This window comes from Pteropus alecto, unplaced genomic scaffold (assembly GCF_000325575.1).
Source record: "Pteropus alecto unplaced genomic scaffold, ASM32557v1 scaffold20, whole genome shotgun sequence".
Classification (NCBI taxonomy): Eukaryota; Metazoa; Chordata; class Mammalia; order Chiroptera; family Pteropodidae; genus Pteropus; species Pteropus alecto.
Window position 1 is genome coordinate 2890877 of NW_006436298.1, and position 19663 is coordinate 2910539.

The 19663-nt window shown below is 34.0% G+C and overlaps 1 non-coding gene across 1 annotated transcript; it reads right to left on the reverse strand.

Moving 5' to 3' along the window:
- Positions 1-16373: 16373 nt before the first annotated feature.
- LOC112480819 lies at positions 16374-16492 on the reverse strand. The gene has a single exon (XR_003046770.1). It is a non-coding gene; the product is annotated as a 5S ribosomal RNA (ribosomal RNA).
- Positions 16493-19663: the final 3171 nt, after the last annotated feature.

A 19663-nucleotide genomic window follows, 5' to 3' on the forward strand; every position in this document is an offset into this window, starting at 1 on the left:
TATGTTACCCAAAGTCACAAATCTTGTAAGCAGCAGAATTAGGATGTGAACCCAGGTCTTCTGACTTAACTAAGCTTTCTTAGTTTCCAGTAGTTGAATTTTATCCTGAGAAAGCCATGACTTCTTGTCAAATGCTGCAATAGGTAGTACAGTAAAATTAGGGAAGTCTGTGTGTTTACTCATTGAGGCTGAGTAGTGTACAGCCTACGTCCCTTAGATGTAGAGAGTATACACATTATTGGTAGGAGGAAGAATTTTATCCACATCCAAACCAGTCTTTATCCATAGATTGTTAGTCCTGGTAAAACTCCTATGGATTGTCTGGCTTTCTACAACAGGACAATGGAGATCAAGGCAGGATAAATTATTTGATACTGCAAATTCATGACAAAGCCTGAATCATAACCCGCCTCTCCTGATTTATCTTCATTGCATCACACTGTTATCTTTTCTTCATTCGGAGAACTTTAGAGAGTAAAACTAAAATATTTTAGAAAATCACTCAAGAGAAGGAAAGCTTTGTGATATTTTTATATTAGGTGAATATCACACAGGGAAATTTGTTCCACAGTTTATGGTTCACCCAGAGGAAAGAACCTTGAAGTTTCATGACTACAGAGTTCTAATTATATAAGATAAACAATTATCTTCAAAGAATTAACTTCCTATCAATCACTAAGCAATAAGTAAGCATCTATTTTAATTGAGTTGGTGTGGAAAAGAATGAAGGAAACATTTAAAAGACAAAACTTTACATTTTAAACCATGGTTCTACAAAATGTTTTCCAACATCATAAATGAGAGGGAAATCTCACTTGAAAAACATTGATGTTATAAAAAATTAAAGATGTGACATTATTGGTGTGTACTTTCTATAGGAAAGAGATGATGGGGGAATAAAATGGAAGATAAGATCCTTCAGTTTCAAGAGGCCAAAATGGAAATCTAGAGGATCACCTTGCTGTAATAAATGTGTGTTAAAATAATTAGATAAAAAAGTCATGTTATATAAAGCCAATCAAAATACAAACACTGATATCTGATTTAGAGGACCGCAAGATATCTTCTAGCTCAGCCTTTAGCTTTTGGATAACCCTATTTTATAGATGAAGCAACTGAGATCAAGTAAGTTACAAATACCAGCACATAGGAGGTATTTCATATACACTCACAAATGGGTAGCTGTCAACATTTAATCAAATTTATCAAGGTATTTGCCAACTTGGAGGATGTTTTAACTATGAAAATAAAAGATCTCTTCCATGCTTTAGATATAGCTCAAACTAGACCACCAGATCTATTTTTGAGCTCCGTTTCTTCTATGTGTTAAATTTACCCTTAGGCAGGATGGCAGAATCCCAATGCCAGGATGCTACAGTAACTTCAAACCCAAGATCATCAGATCACTAAGTCTAGAAGAAGAAAGTCTCTTATTATATGTCCTCTGAGAGCCAAAGAACCTTATACTCATGGAAACCCCAGCACGTTTCACAAATATTATATATCATTGCATTAGGTTTTATGCCCAGCCCTTCACAGTGAACAATGGGATAGGATATACTGATTAGCTTAAACTAAAGATAGGATCCTTGATTAGAAATGGAGGTTCAATTCTGGGAAACAGTGTGACCAAAAATAAATAGGTAAATCCATGTAACAAGATGAGAATATTATTGAAAGTAGAAAAAAGGGAGAATAAATGATGGGAAAATATATTAGGGTAATGCTAATGACTAACAAAGAAACACGCAAACGAAAACTGGTAAACAGGCTCTATCATTCTCAACATGTACTTCTCAAGGTGGCCCTGAACATCCTCTTTCTCTCAGACCTTCAAAAGGGGGAAAAACATAGGGGGAAAAAAAGCTATTAAAAGAATATTTTTAAATTTTTCCACTGAAAGATAATATAAGAAATCAAATTTTAAAGTTTATATTATCACTCATATAACCACCATTCAGGTCAAAGAACAGCATCAAGTTCTCTCATCTCCTCACAATCACTTCCTCTTCCCTCTGACCCAAAGGTAACCCCAGTCTTGACTTCTAACATCACAGAGTAGTTTTGCCTTTTTATGAACTTTAGATTAGTGGGCATGAGAGGATTTCATGGTCAGGTCTAAAGTGGTGTTCACTGCTTTTGCTTGAATTCCATTAACTAGAAGTCTGTCATATAGACATATTTGCCTGCAGAGAGGGTATGTGCCACTCAGAAGGTAATGAGTAGCTAGCTATAGGAGATAGCCAACAAATATCTACTGTATTCTTCCCGAGTGTCTTCTAATTATTCTCTCCTCACAAGATCTTAGCAAAATAAGGACTGAGGAGCTCAACTGTAATAACATGAAATCTTCCTTAAGAAGTCAGGGAAGAGATAGCTGTAAATATTAATGCTTTAATACTTTTGTCCCTATCGCAAGTTACTTTTAAATAAATCTAAACAGAATCAACCATCACTATAATATCACTATTGTACTTTAAAAAAAAAATTTTTAAGAAAGAAATTAAGAGTGAAAGAAGAAGGGGTAGAGAGCCAGCTAAGAGTCACATATATGAGTATCATTGGTTATGGCCATTAAGACAGGAAAAACTGGATAAATATTGCCTCAATAATTTCCTTGACAATTTTTTCCTAACTCACCTTTCAGGTGTTATATTTTACAACGGTAACAGACTAAATGGTGTACCCCCAAAATTTTTTTGTTGAAGCTCTCACCCCCAATGTGACTGTATTTGGACACAGAGCCTTTAAGGAAGTAATTAAGTTTAAACTAGGTTATTAGGGTGGGGCCCTAATCTAAAAGGATAGCTGTCTTTAGAAGGAAAAGAAATACCAGGGTACACAAGCAGAGAAAAGGCTTTGTGAAGACACAGCAAGAGGGCAGCTCTCTGCAAGCCAGGAGAAGACTCTGCCCAAAAGTAATCCTGCTGGCACTTTGATCTTTGACTTCTAACCTCCAGAATTGTGAGAAAACAAATTTCTGTGGCTTACGCTACTCAGTCTGTGGTTTTCTGTTATAGCAGCCCAAGCAGACTAACAACTGTCCTCTGGCCATAGAAGTCAAATCACTGGTTCTTTGGCGTGTTTTTCACTCACCTTTGCTACCGTTGCATCCCATCTGCAATTCTTTTCAGTTCTCTTTGCTTACAGCAATTGTTTACCATGTAACCTAAGAACTGTCTATTTGTGAAGCTTCCTTGAACATTACAGTTCACCATCAGCTAAACTGGCTATAACCCTGTAACTCCCAATGTCTACCTTTCTGCATACAAGCCCTGTTCCTATAACCAGACTAAGTTCGCTGAGTTCATAAACTAGATGTCAGTCCAAAGAAAAATATCAGTAAATCACTACATGTAAAATGAACTCACAGAGATTTTAGTTAGGTAAAGGAGAGAGTAGGATTTGACCTTGAAGGAGGTAGAGTTTTCATAAATGGAGGCTCTTAGTAATAATAACTATATCAGTTGTACTTTACTACTGTCTTGCTTTAGACTTAAAACAACTTTATAAGGTATACTATTTCAAATATGAGAAAACTAAAATTTAGATTGGTTAACTTATCTAAGATTACAAAACATAGTGGTAATATTTTTCATAGTTTTTCCACTATGGCATACTGACATTTCCTATACTGTACCATCTTTTTTAATGTTCGCTGGATAAATAGAAAATATGGACCTATCATTTTTGTTTGTTTTGCCTTGAATGTCACTAAACTGACTTCATAAGATTAACAATAAATTTACATATTTAGGTATCAGCATTCTAAAAATCTTAGTATAAGAGGATTTTAAATATTAGTTTACTTGGGCATAGAATGAAATTATCCCTTAGTTCATATCCTTTTCTTCACTTGCTTGATGTGTTTCATTATTTCACTGAGGTACCTACAAATATCTTGGTAACTGTATATTTTCAAAATTAAAAGAAAACGACTGCCTAGCTAAGAGTGCCCTAGGGAAATAGTCACATGGTGGAATGGCTTTGATTAACACATCTTAAAGCCTACAAAACTATATTATAGCAAAACATGCATGTTGGATTTTCAGTTAGAAGAGTATTTTGCTTTAGTAAGAAAAAAAAAATACTTTATACAATATGGAATTGTCCAGCTCTAGGACACCTAGGCTTAACTGCAGTCATATTTTATGTTTCTCTTCAAGCCAATTTATTTAGCTTACTATAACAGAACTGTCAGCTGCTGTGCTCTTAAGCTTAATTTTGGTGGTGTAGGCTATAAAATTCTGTGATCTGATTTACTATCATTGCTAGGATAATGGGAAAGTTTGAGGAATCACATCATATTTCTCATTTTGCAAAGCCCCTACCTACAAATGAGCCTTTGATAGAAAAACACAGAGGCTTTTGATTGCAAATAATAATCCTCAATTAAGAAGAAATTAATTTTAAAGACGTAGTCTGGAAGCCTTGGCTAAATATTGTGATAGTGTATATTTCAACATTTTGTTCTGCGTAGAAAATGCAAGGCCAATATTTGTCCTTTTTAAAATTATATCACTTTAACAATCTTCTTGTTTATTTGAAATTGCCTATAAAAATGTTTCCATAATCAGACCACTTAGAAACAATTTTGAAGTCACATAGAGCTGCAGAGGCCCATTAGTTCATAACTGTCCTATTTCTATCATGACTGGTGCTTTTGCCTCTCAAAACGTAGTGACCCACTTTATCCTCCCACACTAATCCTTCCAATCCATTCAGAGGTTTGCTTTCCATCTTCTTTCTGCTACCAATACCAATTATTGTCAGAGAGTGGTCATTCCACTCTGAGGCTCCAGACAGTGTTTATTTTCAAGAAACCAAATAATTTTAAACAAAAAAGATGCTATACCTTATGTATAGCCCTGAGTTTTACTATAACTCCAAGTAGATGCAAATCTTAAGTTTCACTTGACTGCAACATTCATGTTCCTACAAGTTGCCTCAGGCCTTTATACATTTTTTTATCCAAGTAATTGAAGTTTACTCTGAAATGTTAAATAGATAAATTTATCAATACCTTTTAGTTCTACTTTAGTGCTTTTTAGAGTAATAGTTATCTCTGCTATATTCACATACAGATTACTTTTTTTTTTCCAGGGTTATTAGTTTATATATTGTTTTAGGAGATTAACCCTCCTCTGAAACACACCTTAGCATCTTAGTTTGGCCCTTGGTTACAACTAAGCAGCCTTTTCCTTTATAACAAATGAGAACCCTATACGCTTTAGTTGTTCTTAATTAGGTTACTCAGTATCTCTCTAGGTGACTGATTAAACATGACTCGGCTTTTTCCAAACTGATTTTCATTTTAAAATAAAGGAACCAGAACATTTTGTCAAAACAACAAAATAATGCCAAATAATTTCGTGTACAGGTTTGTTCACAACAACTAGACTTAATTAAAATTCTTTAATCAAATTGACTGAGGAATTTCAATTTATTGAACTATAAACAAGAAACAGTTTTTACTTCTCTAGAAATTGCTACCAATGCTACTTTGAAAACTTTCTTTTACCTTTGCATGGTGAGCTTCACTAACAATAATTTAGAACCCTCTCAGCACTTTTTGGGTATTTTCGGTTATTAAAACAGTTTAGCACTGATATTTTAATTTCAAAGATGCAAAGCCTTCCTCATCTTGCCACCAACCAGTAGCTGGTATTGCTAACCTTGCTCATAAAACATGGGCTAAGATGTTAGGTAAATACGGAAGCATTTTTCTTAGCCTTCCCCTCCTTGTTTCCGGGGCTTGCCTTTCTTCTGTTGTAGCAAGGAAGGAGGAATAGCCCTTGTTAAGCTGCTGTCCTTCCCTGTAGTCGTAATTGCTGCATCCTCACATGAGCATATGTGCCTGGTGTATATGTGTCACCTTTCCATTGACTATCAACTCTTCTTAAGATCACTGTCTGCGGGAGCACTAAATCCCAAGCAGCTCTCAAATAAATAGTTCATCCAGAGTGAGATTCAACTTCATCTCTAGCGTGAGGCATGATGCCATAATCCTCAAATGTAAATCATTTTGTCCATATTGCGGCAGTTTCCAGTAGCCTCCAAGCTCATCTATTTCCAGAGCCCAACTTTGGGCCTAAGAGAAAAATGGGCAGGATCAACCTTCCATACTCTCAGCAACCCAGAAACACAGAGGTACTTCTTATCCGCTCACTATATGGTCATATCACCATGCCATCTCTAGCTAGAATTCTTACTCAAGGACCAGAGATTTTGGATAAGATCACAAACTGTATGGCTCAGGTAATATCCATAAGGTTTATATCTGTCATCCCTTTATTGTATACTCCTACAAAACTCACACATATTCTCTCTATATTGATTTGCTATTCTTACATAACAAATCACTCCCAGACTCATCTGGAAACAACAGTCATTCATTATCACTCATACAAAATTTTGGTCTGAACATGCTGCTCTTTCCGCTATAATTTCTTCTGCCCTATTTTGTAACTTCCAGTATTAAGAAATATCAAATAATAGTTCACATACTTTGTTACAAGTTACAAAGGGTGTTCTTCTAATTAGAACTTTTTCCTCTATTGAAATGATTTCTAATCAAAAAGACAGAAATTACTAGTGAGACAACTAAAAGATAATTTAAGGTGTAGTTATTCAAAAGAAAATACTAATTTCTCATCACATGCCCCAAAAGAGCTCAGTAATCAAAGACTTGGAATAACATTGCTATTTCTCCTGTGAAGATGAACAAACTACACAAGTGTGTTTATTAAGTCTATGAGAAATCTTTTAGGGAAGGCACAGGGTTATTTGCACTTGGCTGAATTCCTGGCACTGCGATTTACTTACCCAGGTCTTGGCTATACTTGACTTTTCTATGCCTCAGATATGAAATTAGAACAATAATAACAACTTTTGCCTTGTAGGGAGACTGAGGATGCAATGACATAACATATATAAAAGTCTGAACCAGATCCATACACACACTTAGTACTAATACTTAATAAATGTTAAACATTAGCATTATAAATATTTCTCGAACTCATTTGACCATGGAAACCTACTTTAAAAAATTTGGAATTAAGTATATATTTAATAAGAAACAATTGTATATTTGGTTGTATTTGGCTCATTTGATGTTGAGCCTTGAATATGCCACTTTCAATCCCTTGCCTTGAATTTGAGGGTGTTGATGAGACTGCTAAGAAGTCAAATATAACCTGCTCCTTTGAAAAGCATTTTAGTACATAAATGGAAACAGAAGTTTCTAACTTTACACTCTCAGATGACCAATCGCTACATTAAGTAATGCTGACAGAAGGATAGAGAAAGCAAACACACATGACCTCAGAAAAGAATTAAGGAACAGCCACATGAAAATTGGGTAAGAGAATCTGGGAATTATAGTCTTGGAAAGATGGTTCCAGAAACAGCAAAGGAGTGATACGGAAAGCATGTTTGAGAATTCATTAATAAGTTCATCTGCTAGTAAATAACAAGTGAATATAGGATTCTTTCCCCAGCCTCCTCTGTGTATTATCCTGTGGTAAACAAACGGTTGGAATGAACCTTTAAGGTGACAAATTAAAATTCCCTACCAGATCTAGAGTCCTCTTTTCAGCATCGCTTGCAGATGGTCATACAGTCTCTAAAATATTTTCAATAACAGAGATTCTCTGCTTGTCCAGGAAGGCTTGTAAGCTACCTTTAAATATTTAGAAATTTTTTTATATTAAGTTGAACTCAGAATCCAATAACCTGCCACCACTGGGTGTGGTTGTACCCTCTAAAGCAAAACAAAGCATGTCTAACCTTTTTTTCAGTAGGTGAGCCTTTATTTATTTGAAAACAGATATCATGGCTCTCAAGTCTTTGCTTCTTTAGGTTAAATGTATCTAGTTCACACAGAGCCCACGTGAGACTGACCTGGATAATTCACTAACCTGAACTTCATCCAGTGGCTGCACTGTCACTCGCAAGTATCTCACTTAAATTTTCATACCAAGGATAAATGTCATGTTCAAATGTATTCATCTTTCCTGTTTTGCACTCGATAATGAATTCTGAGTCTATCTTTAGATACAAATAACAGAAATTTACATACTGGAATTTTCTTGCTGGACCTTAGTCAAAAAAGAACCTGAATATGAGGTGAATTCATATGAGGTGATGCGGATCTGCTAAATTTCAGATATACATTATTGGATCAGACAATGGGAAATTAGATTTTCTGTCTGGTTACTCAGAGTGCATGATATACAGTCTATGGCAGGGAGATGTGGTTTGTCTACAGTTCTAACATCCTGGGAATGTTTCTAACTTACATATTGGAGATTGCTAAACTTCAACTTGATTGAGAAAATGCAATAATATGAAGGACGAGATAATTTAAAATCAGAGCAGACAAGTACATTTCAGTAGGCAAAAAAAAAACCCCATGGTTTCAGCTTTGGTTCTAAGCAGCCTTAATTCAAGGAAATAGAGGACAAGGCAGATCATGTTGTCTTAACTCTATTTCACATGTTTTGAGGACTCCTTATGCTTCAACAAATAAATATCAAAAGAAATAAGAGAAAGAGATTTTGGATTACAAGAGCAAATGCTCATCACCTGTACCTTGACTACACTCTTGAAATGTTTTGTTTCCCTAGGAAAGGGGGAAAAATTCTTTTTAATTCAAGAAATCTATTGAGAGCATGATTAGTCAAAGATTAATATTATAGACTTCAGAATTTTTCAGGAAGACCATTTTTGATCTTTTAATTGGAATTTCAAAAGTAAAACTGACATATTTACACATAAATTACTTTCGTTCTGCAGTTCGAAGTGAGTTTAAGGAAAATTCACAGATTACATCAGGATGAAAGTAACAGCAGTGCCATAATTCTGTATTAAAATACATTTGTAGGTTTTATCCAGAACGTATCTAACATAGTTGCATTGAATTTTTGTGCTGCAGAAACATATTAAAACAATCACTAAAATCAAGATCAGTCCAGGATTCCATTACTCTCCATGCTTGAAAAACCACTACTTTTCATATCTGCTCGAGTCCTCAGGCTGCACTCAAGCTAAGCATATTTCAACGCCCTGCAAAGTACCTCACTATAGCTGAAAAATACATAGAGTATGCTAATAAAATGACATTACTTCACTGGGAAATCTTAGTTTTATGCTACCATGAAAAGTAAAGGAAATTAAATTTTAAGAACACATTTGAAAATGACCTGAAGGTTCATCGTTGAATCTCAGCTAAGGAAATTACAGTGAGATCACAGTTCACACAATGTACTATCTTAGCCCCTTATTCTGCTTGTAGCCTAAGGTATTTCAAAAGATTACAAAATTAATAAAAACTAAAGGCAACAAAAGAAATGAAAAACTAAAATTCCAAATAAGCATGAGCTCAAAGTGAATAGCACAGAAGGCCATATTTTTCTTAAAAACATAAATGGAGATACAGAGGAGGCAAGGTAACTATATTTCCTGATATAGCATAAAATGGTGTTTAGAGATACTTCAGTAGTGATCAAAAACAATAAAATCCTTAGGAATAGATTTAACTAAGGAGGTGAAAGATTTCTACTCTAAAAACTATGAGACATTGATGAAAGAAATCAAAGAAGGCACAGATAAATGAAAGGTATCCTGTGTTCATGGATTAGAAGAATTAATATTGTTAAAATGTCAATACTATCAAAAGCCATGTATAGATTTAATGCAATCCCTGCCAAGATTCCAAAGGCATTTTACAGAGGTAGAAAAAACACCTTTAAAATTTATATAGAACCACAAAAATTCCAAAAGAACCAAAAAAAACCTGAGGAAGAAGAAAGCAGGAAGCATCACACTTCCTGATTTCAAGCTATACTATAAAGCTATCATCAAATAGTATAGTACTAGCATAAAAACAAATTTGATCCTCTAATAAACCAATGAAACAGAATCAAGAGCTCGGAAAGAAACCCAAGCACATACAGTGAACTAATATTTGACAAGAAAGCCAAGAATACTCAAGAGAGAAAAGATAGTCTTTTCAAAAAATGGTAATAGGATAACTGAATATTTGCAATGTAAAGAATGAAGCTGGACACCTATATTACATCACTCACAAAAATAAACTCAAAATTGATTTAAGATTTAAATGTAAGACCTGAAAGAAAACATAAGTATAAAGCTGTTTGACATGGGTCTTGGTAATGATATTTTGCATGTGATACCTAAAGCACAAGCAACAAAACCAAAAATAAACAAGTGTGACTACATCAAACTAAAAACTTCCTGCACAGCAGAAGAAACCACCAACAAAATGAAGACAACCGATGAAACGGAAAAATATTTGCAAACATATATCTGATAATGGGTTAATATCCAAAATATATAAAAAATTCATACAACTCAGTAACAAGCAAGCAAACTAAAACACTCAATTAAAAAGTGGAAAAAGGACCTGAATAGACATTTCTCCAAAAAAGATACATGAAAGGCCAACACATGTATAAAAATATGCTCAACATCATTAGTCATTAGAGAAATGCAAATAAAACCCCAGTGACATATTATGCTGTGATGTATGCCAATTATCTCTTAATAAAACTAGAAAAAAAAAGACAAGAGATAAATTCTGGTGCAGATGTGGAGAAAATGAAACTCTTGGGCATTGTTGGTGGCATTGTAAACTGGCACAGCCACTATGAAAGATCCTCAAAAAATTAAAATTAGAACTACCATATTAAGCCAACATTTCCACTTCTGGGAATATATCCAAAAGAAACAAAAACACTAACTTGAAAAGATATCTACACCCCTATGTTCACAGAACTATTTACAATAGCCAAGACAAGGAAACAAACTATATGTCCATTGTCAAATGAATTGATAACAAGTTGTTACAGCATGGATCAACCTTGAAGGCGTTATGCTAAGTGAAATAAGTCAGACAGAGAAAGACAGATACTATGTGATCTCACTTATATGTAGAATCTGTCCCTCAGTCCTTTCCTCTTCCTCTCAGAAAAGAGATCCGGCTCCTGGTTATCAGAGGCAGATGGTGGGAGGAGGGGGAATTGGAGGAAGGTGGTCAAAACATACAAACTTCCAGTTATAAGATAAATAAGTTCTAGGGATATGATGCACAACATGATGACTGCAGCTAACACTGCCATATGATATATACAAAAGTTACAAGTAAATTCTAAGAGTTTTCATCACAAGAATTTTTTTTTTATTGTATTTATGAGAATATGAATGTTAGCTGAACACATATAGTAATAATTTCACTATATATGTAAATAAAACCATCATGCTGTATGCCTTAAACTTATACAGTGACATGTCATTTACTTCTCAATAAATCTGGGTAGAAAAAAGTCTCCCATGTATAAGTTTGGATTTGTCTATCCCTTTATCAATTTTTGTTTCTTGTATTTCGAAGCTGTTATTAAATGTCACATTCTTAATAAATTGACCCTTTAATCATTATTTAATGACACAGTTTATTTCTTGTAATATCCCTTTTCATTAAGTCTATTTTATCTCAACCTAATGTAGTCACATCATCTGTCACAAGCTTAGTATTTGCATAGTATATCTGTGTCTATCTTTTTACTTTTGTGTTTATATTTAAAATCTCTCTCTTATAAATTGCACATAGTTGGGTCTTGCTTTTCTATCCAATCTGATGATAGCTGCTTTTAATGTAATTATTCGTATTCATGCATGTGAGGCTACCATGTTGTTTTTTTGTTTTTTGGGGTTTTTTTATCCTTCTCTTCTTTGTTTCTAGTTTCTTCCTTCTCTGACTTTGGATGTTGGTGGGGAGGTGAAATGGAGAAGTAGAGACAAGAAAAGATTTAATCAGGCTTTTAATGTATGGAATTCTAATTTTTAGCTATATTTCATTGTATTATGTTTAGAATGGTTCCTTTAGAGACCAAAATATTCATCTTTAATTTATTCCAATCTTCTTAGATTATATCACTACATGTATAATACAAGAATCTTACAAGAACATAATTAACTATATTCCTCTCCTTCGTGTTATATCTATCCCACCTTTTGTTCTGTGTCTTATATTTTATTTCCACGTGTTATAAATTCCATGAAACATTGATATTCTTTGCTTTAAATTGTCAATTAACTTTTAAAATAATTTAAGAAAGAAAAATTGCCTTTTATATTTACTCACATATTTATGTGTTCTTCATTTTAATAGATTCCAATTTCCATCTGATGTTATTTCCCTTCTGCATAAAGAACTTCTGTCATTACTTTGTTTTCTAGAATGAGTTTGATGGCAACAAATGCTTTCAGCTTTCATCTATCTAAAACTGTTTTAATATCATCTTCATTTTATAAGGCAATTTTAATTGCATAGAGAATTTACAGATGAAGTTTTTGCTCAATACATTCAATGTACAATCCATTATTTATCCTTCATTATTTCTGTTGAGAAGGCAGTTATTGTAATTCAAGCTGTTTTGCTATCTTTTTTCCTGTCTTTTCTCTCTGGCTGCTTTTAAGATGTTCTTTTTCTTCTTTAGAATACAGAAATTTTACTATATTCTATTCATGTGTAATTTTCTTTGGATTTATCTTTGAGGTTCACTGAGTTTCCTAGACCAAGGAGTTTTTAAAATAAAATTTGGACAAATCGTAGCTATTATTTCTTGAGATATTTTTCAGTCCCATTTCTTCTTCTATTTTTCTGAGACTCTAATAACAAATTGTTCTTCTCAATACTGCCCAATAGGTCACTGAGGCTATGTTAATTTCTTTTCAATATTTTGTTCTCTGTGCTTTAATTTTGACAATTCCTATTAATCAATTTTAAAGTTCAATGATTCTTCTGTTGTTTCAATATATTATTAATACCATAATATGATTTTCTTGATTTCAGGTACTGAATAATTCAGTTCTAAAATTTCTATTTTACTGTTTATAAGAATTTTCATATCTCTTTTTAAATTCTTATTTCTTTACTCATTACATCTATCTACTGCCATGGTTTATTTGTAGTATTTTTCATATGTTGATTACAATGTATCGGTCATCATTGGATCTCTTTCTACTACTCTTTTTAAAAAATTTCTTTTTTATGATGACATTGGTTAACAAAATCCAATAAGTTTCAGCTGTACAATTTAACAGTAAGGCATATATATATTTACATTGTGTGTTCACCTCCCATAGTTAGATTTCTTTCTGTCACCACATATTTGACCCTCTTTTCCCCATCTATCTCCGCTCTCTACTACTCTTTTTATCATGATTGTGCATGGACAGCAAATTTTATGTCATATTGGACATCGAGGATAACATGTTATAGGCAGTCTATATTCCATTATCATCTTCCAAAAAGTCTGAAGCTTTGATTTAATGACTAAATCATTAGTAGATCCCTTTCATTTCTGAGGGCTTAGTTGTGTTTTATTATGGCACGTCTATTTTTGTTTTCCCATAGTCATGAGGTGTAGCCACAGTTATGGGGCATAACCTTTCTGCCAAAGGTGTTATGGCCCTTCTGTCATTTCAGTGGAAAGCCTGATGTGCTCAGTGTCCTAATTTAGTAGACTTTGAACTTCAACTTATGTTGTAGAGCTGCTGCTAACTCTGTTCAGTTCTTTCGACTTTTAGTTGTTGCTTTGCTATATTCCTTGGATTCTTGCAATACACTTGTGCAGTTGAGGAATTAGTCCTCGGTTTCCTTTTAAATATATTTTGCAGAATTAATTGATATAAATGGGAGCATTAGTCTGACAAAGCTACTAGGCCATCATTGGAAGCTGTAAGTATGTTTTAAAAATTGTAAAAACTATGGAAGAGTATAAGTAAAATATAAAAATCAAATGTTGCATAAAAATAAGAAAGTATAAATTAAGTAGGGACTTTAGTTATTAATAATAGCCCAGTATTGGTTCATTAATTATAACAAGTGTACCGCACTAATATAAAATTTTAATAATAGGGAAAACTAGGTGGGTGGAGGGTATATGGTCAAACTGTAATATTGTCTCAATTTTTCTGTATATCTAGAACTACTTAAAAAGTAAAGTCTATTTTTTAAAAAATATCAGCTATAATATTCATGAAAGAAAACTTTAGAATAACATTATATATATAATCTGTATTATATATGTTATATATATGATATATATCATATATATGTTACATATATGGCAGGTCCTCAGATAACATCATATTGTTTGTCATTTTATTATAAGGTTAGTGAGATGCCATAGGAGCTCTTATTTATATCAATTAGCATTGATAAAATTGGTATTGTTATATGTAGTTTTAAAACCACAGAATCTATCAACAACATTAAGTGAGAACTCACTGTAGATGATTGGTAGAGAGATAATAGATGGATGATAGATAGGATTCACTTATTTTCTTGCTAAACATACCTTAAGCAATTCCCCCAAGTACTTAAATATGCTTTGAATACATATTTTGTTGGATACATGTTATTTCATCACATGGATATGTAATATTTTTCTTTTGTTAGATTTTATATTTGTTTCCCAACTTTTGAGCTTATAATAGTTCAGTGAATATTATGGAGACAAATCTATAGAATAGCAATTACTGAGAAATGTACATTTTATGCCATGGATATATAATTGTCAGATTGCTCTTCATAGTATTTTGCAGAATATTTATCTTCTCTCTTGTCAAAAGACTGTCATGTTCATCAATGATTCTTTGTAACCTAAGTTATGCTCAAAATACTTGTTGAAACTGACCCAAAGTGAATGAAAATGTCTTTTTTCACTACAACCTTGATACATAGTCAGTACTGTATTTTTTACCTTCGCCAATGTGATAAAACAATTCTATTTGTTTTAATTTAAACTTCATTTAAATGAAGTTTGATCTTATATTTCATAAGCTATTTTTCTTTTTTCCTTGGATTGATTTTTAAATATACATTTATGTTTGTTCAACACTTACTATGTACCAGACAATGGCTGGTGCTGTAGATATAACTGTGAGTAACAGATATACCTCACAGAGCTACTGGGTTTATTATGAGATACATGTTAAACAAATTCTTGCACTATGTGTATAGTTACAATTGTGAGACAAAGTGCTGGAAAATTGTATATAAGGGAGATCATAAAAAATATCTTGGAGTTATCTATTCGTATCTTCTGCTCATACTTCTATCGGGGTGTTGTTGCTTTTTAATCACATATAGTTTACTTGTGCTCATTGTTCAATATTTTGTTTTGTTTTACTTCTACACAATTATTAATTTCTATAGGGAAAAATTAAAGTTCTAATAGAAAACCAACCTGAATAACTATATATCCAAGATTACTTAACTGCTTCAAGCACTGTGCTCTAACAAATGTAGAATGCAGAATACTGAAAACAAAGTATAACGCCAGCTATTCTCCATTCCACTGACTTCTGCCTCACCCATTTGTGTTAGAAATACAGTCTTCATGGTTATTCATGATCATGTTGACAGTTGCCCTTATACTGTGTATGTAGGATTTAAAGATCCTATTGAGAAAGTCTAGGGGTTTATAATAAGAGTCATTAGCCAGTTCAGTTACAGAAAGGGGCAGACAATATTTAGCACTCCCATAGTGTGACTATCTAATCATCGAGCAAGTGATATGCTTGAAATAACCTAATCTTTGTCTTCTCGATTTGGTCATTCTCTAAAAAAACTAATATCAAGAACTAAAGCATATATGATTGGCAGCTTTGCCACTTTTGGTTGTGTCAAACCAAGGCAAAATCTATTACTGTACATGTTTTCTAAGACTAAAATTTAGTTATATGTGTAACTCACTGCCACAAAAGAAACAAAAATGATGAAAGAATGATGAGCTAAAACTTACTTAACATATTACCATCAAGTAATAACATAGCTATTAAGAATAATTAGAATCGTAACAGCCTAAAGGGAGACCATGTGAAATTTAGATAAGGACAGAGCTGCCATTTTTCAGAAATACCAACTCACATTGCAAATTAAAGGAGGCCTAGATGTCGCCCTTGTGATAGAAATAGCCTGGTCCAATAGGTTATACCCTATTAAGCCATTTGCCCACAATGTTAAAATTTACTGTGACATTTAATAATCATTCAATGAGGAAAGACTTTTGAAAGACTTTTGAGAACTCTGCCCAATGGGCATCTTGATTTCAGCCTTTGAGGCTCTAAGCAGAGACCAAGTCAAACAGTGTCCAGACTTTTAAGCAACAGAACTGTGAGCTAATAGTTATTGTTTTAAGGCAACAAGTTTTTAGATATTTATTACATAGTGATAGGAAATGAACACAATCCCTGAGGTTGTCTGTTATCGTCTATGGGTCACTCCTGGAGAGGAGGATTAAGGGTTAGAAATGGTCTGCAACAAGAACAATCTTTTTTTTTAATGCCTACAGCACCCGGTATTCCTAGGTGGTCTCCCATCCAAGTACTAACCAGTCCCGACCTTGCTTAGCTTCCGAGATCAGATGAGATCGGGCACGTTCAGGGTGGCATGGCCGTAGACTTAACAAGAACAATCTTACTTCTTTTCACACCTTTATTCCTCCCCTGAAGTTAAAAATGCCAGGTCCAGAAGACCAAAGCCATAAGAGAAAAAGGAAAAAGAATGGGCTGTTTACATTGCCCACTAGAGGTTTTAAAGGGATAAAAGATACATGGTAAGGCTTGTATGGAGTCCAGCCTGACTCAGAGGGATAGAAAATGAAGTAGTCATTTAAGATACAACAGAATGTGCATTTTACTCGAGTTGCCTTTGTTCTAAGTTAATTTCTGCACATTAGGATTCATAACTACAAATATCTGCTAGCACAACCAGTTATGAATGCCCCATATTCAATAATAAGATATCCCAAGTATTATAGAAACACGATCATTTTTTAATGCATACTAAAGTTTTATAAGCCCTCCAAGACTTCCTATAATCAAATGCTGACTATCTCTAATGATTAAAAAGTTCTGCTAGCAACAGTCAGGTCCCAGTAGAAAAACCATATCTAATTTTTTAAGAGTCCAGAGAATCTTTATATCTTTAGTTCACATGGCTATCAAAAGCCTTGCCTCAGTTGGCCCCCCTGCCTTGCTACCTTTGCTTATATCTAGTCTGGGAAAGCTAACCTGATGGGTGATGAGCTGGTATCTTCGTAGGCTCATCACTGGTGGTATTTATGAAGAGTGGATAGAAAGGCATGTGTAATGGTCAAGCCCTCAGTAGGAGAAGCTCTCTAGCTTTCCCAGAATATCTCATTACTTGATAACTCACTGTATTCAGGATCTGGCCCTATGCCTTCCAGGTTCGGGAAGCCATGTTTATGGTACCCTAAAGCTGAGCCATTATTTAAGAACAAATTCACATTAAAGTAAGCCTAATAAGACAGATGCGTATCTCTAAAAGCACAGCTGCTGTATGATCAAAACGACTCAGCTTGGCATGACTAATTCATTTTCTCTCCATGGGTATGTCTAAATGTGAAGGTAATATTAATCAGAAAATTGCTATATAAATGTAGAATCAGAACTAAAAGAGTTAAGTTTAAGATGATAAATAGCATTAAACTAAAAGTGGTATGATGCTTAAGACTGACTCTGGAACCAGATGGATGGCTTTCAGGTCCTGACTCTTCCATTAATTAGTTGTATGATCTTGATTATATTACTTAAGTTACATGTCTCAGTTTCCTCATATGTAAAATGTGCCAAAGCTCTTTACTCTTTTATGTCTCATATTAATGTATTTAAAGTGCTTATAATTATGCCTGTTATATAGTAAGCCCTATATAAATATGCTATTGGCCTAGACAGGGTGTATCAGTTTGCATTCTTCCTGAACAATGTTCAATGGGCATTATCAACATCCCTCTACTTTGATACATATACATTCTTTAAATATGATAGAGTGGAGGTGGCACCGCACATCATCCAATGATAAAAGTAATAACACTAGCTAATGAGCATTAGGTGCCCATCCTGTGACCTGACACTGTTCTAAACTATTTACAAGTATTAATTTAATTTTCAAACAACTATTAGCACCTCCAATTTAAAATGAAGTGACTGAGGCACAAAGAGGTTGGGTGATTTGCATAAATTCCCACAGTTTGAAAAAGGCAGGACCAAGATTCAATTTAATCTCCCTGCTACTGAAAATACTGTCCATGGAGCAGCAGCTTCCACACCCCCTGGGAACCTGTTAGAAATGCAGAATGCAGGCCCCATCCCAGATCTCTTGCACCAGGATCTTCATTTAGACAAAATCTCCACAGGATCTGTATACACATTAAAGTTTGAGAAGCACAGATCCTTACTTCATCTTGCCTCTCTACGTACCAACTTATTTAAACTTCATAATAACCCAATAAGGTAAGATCCCAATATTCCCATATAAGAAAAAAAATAAAGCAGAAGTAAATTACCCAGTGTCTCATGACTAGAAACTGGCAGGGCAGCAATTCAAATTCGGGTGTCACAGTCTAGTATCCTTTCTCTGTCTGAACCACTATCCTGACACAGCTTCCAAGATATAGTTTTAGAGCAGAAATCTGATTGCAAAATGACGCTTCTTGCTCTTTTGTTTGTTTTGCTTTGGGAACCTGGCCAGCCCCAGAAGGCAGGTCCTGGGTAATTGCCTTAAGATATTTGGTTGATCTTCACAAACACTTCAGCTAGAAAAATGTCCCACTATCAGAAGGAATGCCCATTTGACCCATGCAATTAATCATCTTGAGTTTCAAGCTTCTACACCAAATAGTATCATGGTGGGGATATGGCGGGGGGGTTGTTTTCCTTACATTCTACTTGCTCTCAGCTTGATAGACAGAAGCAAAGATCATTTATCTGAAAGCGAAAGACTATACAAAATCCCATTCTGAGAATAGTCAGGTGTCCCTTCCCAAAACCATTTCTCACACACAATTCTTGTGTGTTCCTGAACTCAAAAGAGAAAGCCGAGGTAAGTGGGAAGAACACTGTGTCAGAGTTCTTTATCTATGCCTTATCTCAATAAGAAAGAATAAAATGTTGGGATATATGAGCCGAGTTCAAGTTAAGAACGTTGGTCTTCTTTTGAAAGTTTGTTTTCACAAAGGAAACAATTTACCACACTTTGCATAGTACTTTACATTCATTATACAATTTAATCCTCACAACCAGGCTATGAGGCAGGCCCCCTCATCACTGAAAATGGTCACTAAGTGGAAAACCGTAGTTGGAAACTCCTGATCTTCCTTATTCCAGAGCCCATGCTCTCAATCTAAACCATAGATTCCAGCTGTGACCTCATTAATGTCGTATATCTCTTAAGAACATCAATCAGACCACATTTGTTTAACCGGATTTTTGTTTGCTTTGAAGAAATAAGCCAACCCTAAGACAAATCTGGTTTCAATTATCAGCTAGTTCACCCGTGTGAGTCATAACTATTTTCTTAAGTCTCTCAATCAACAATCTATTGACTTTTAATAATTGCTGCATTCATAGCCCTACCTAGAGCAAAAAATTATACCAAAAAAAATTATAGATTAGTTTTTTCTCTTTTAACATAAACAGTACTTTCTAACTTAAAAATTTGTTATTCCGACCCCTTTTACCTTTGTACACTTGAAATCTATATAATTTTATTAACCAATGTTGCCCTAATAAATTTAATTTAAAAATGTATTATAGATTGGACATTGAATAT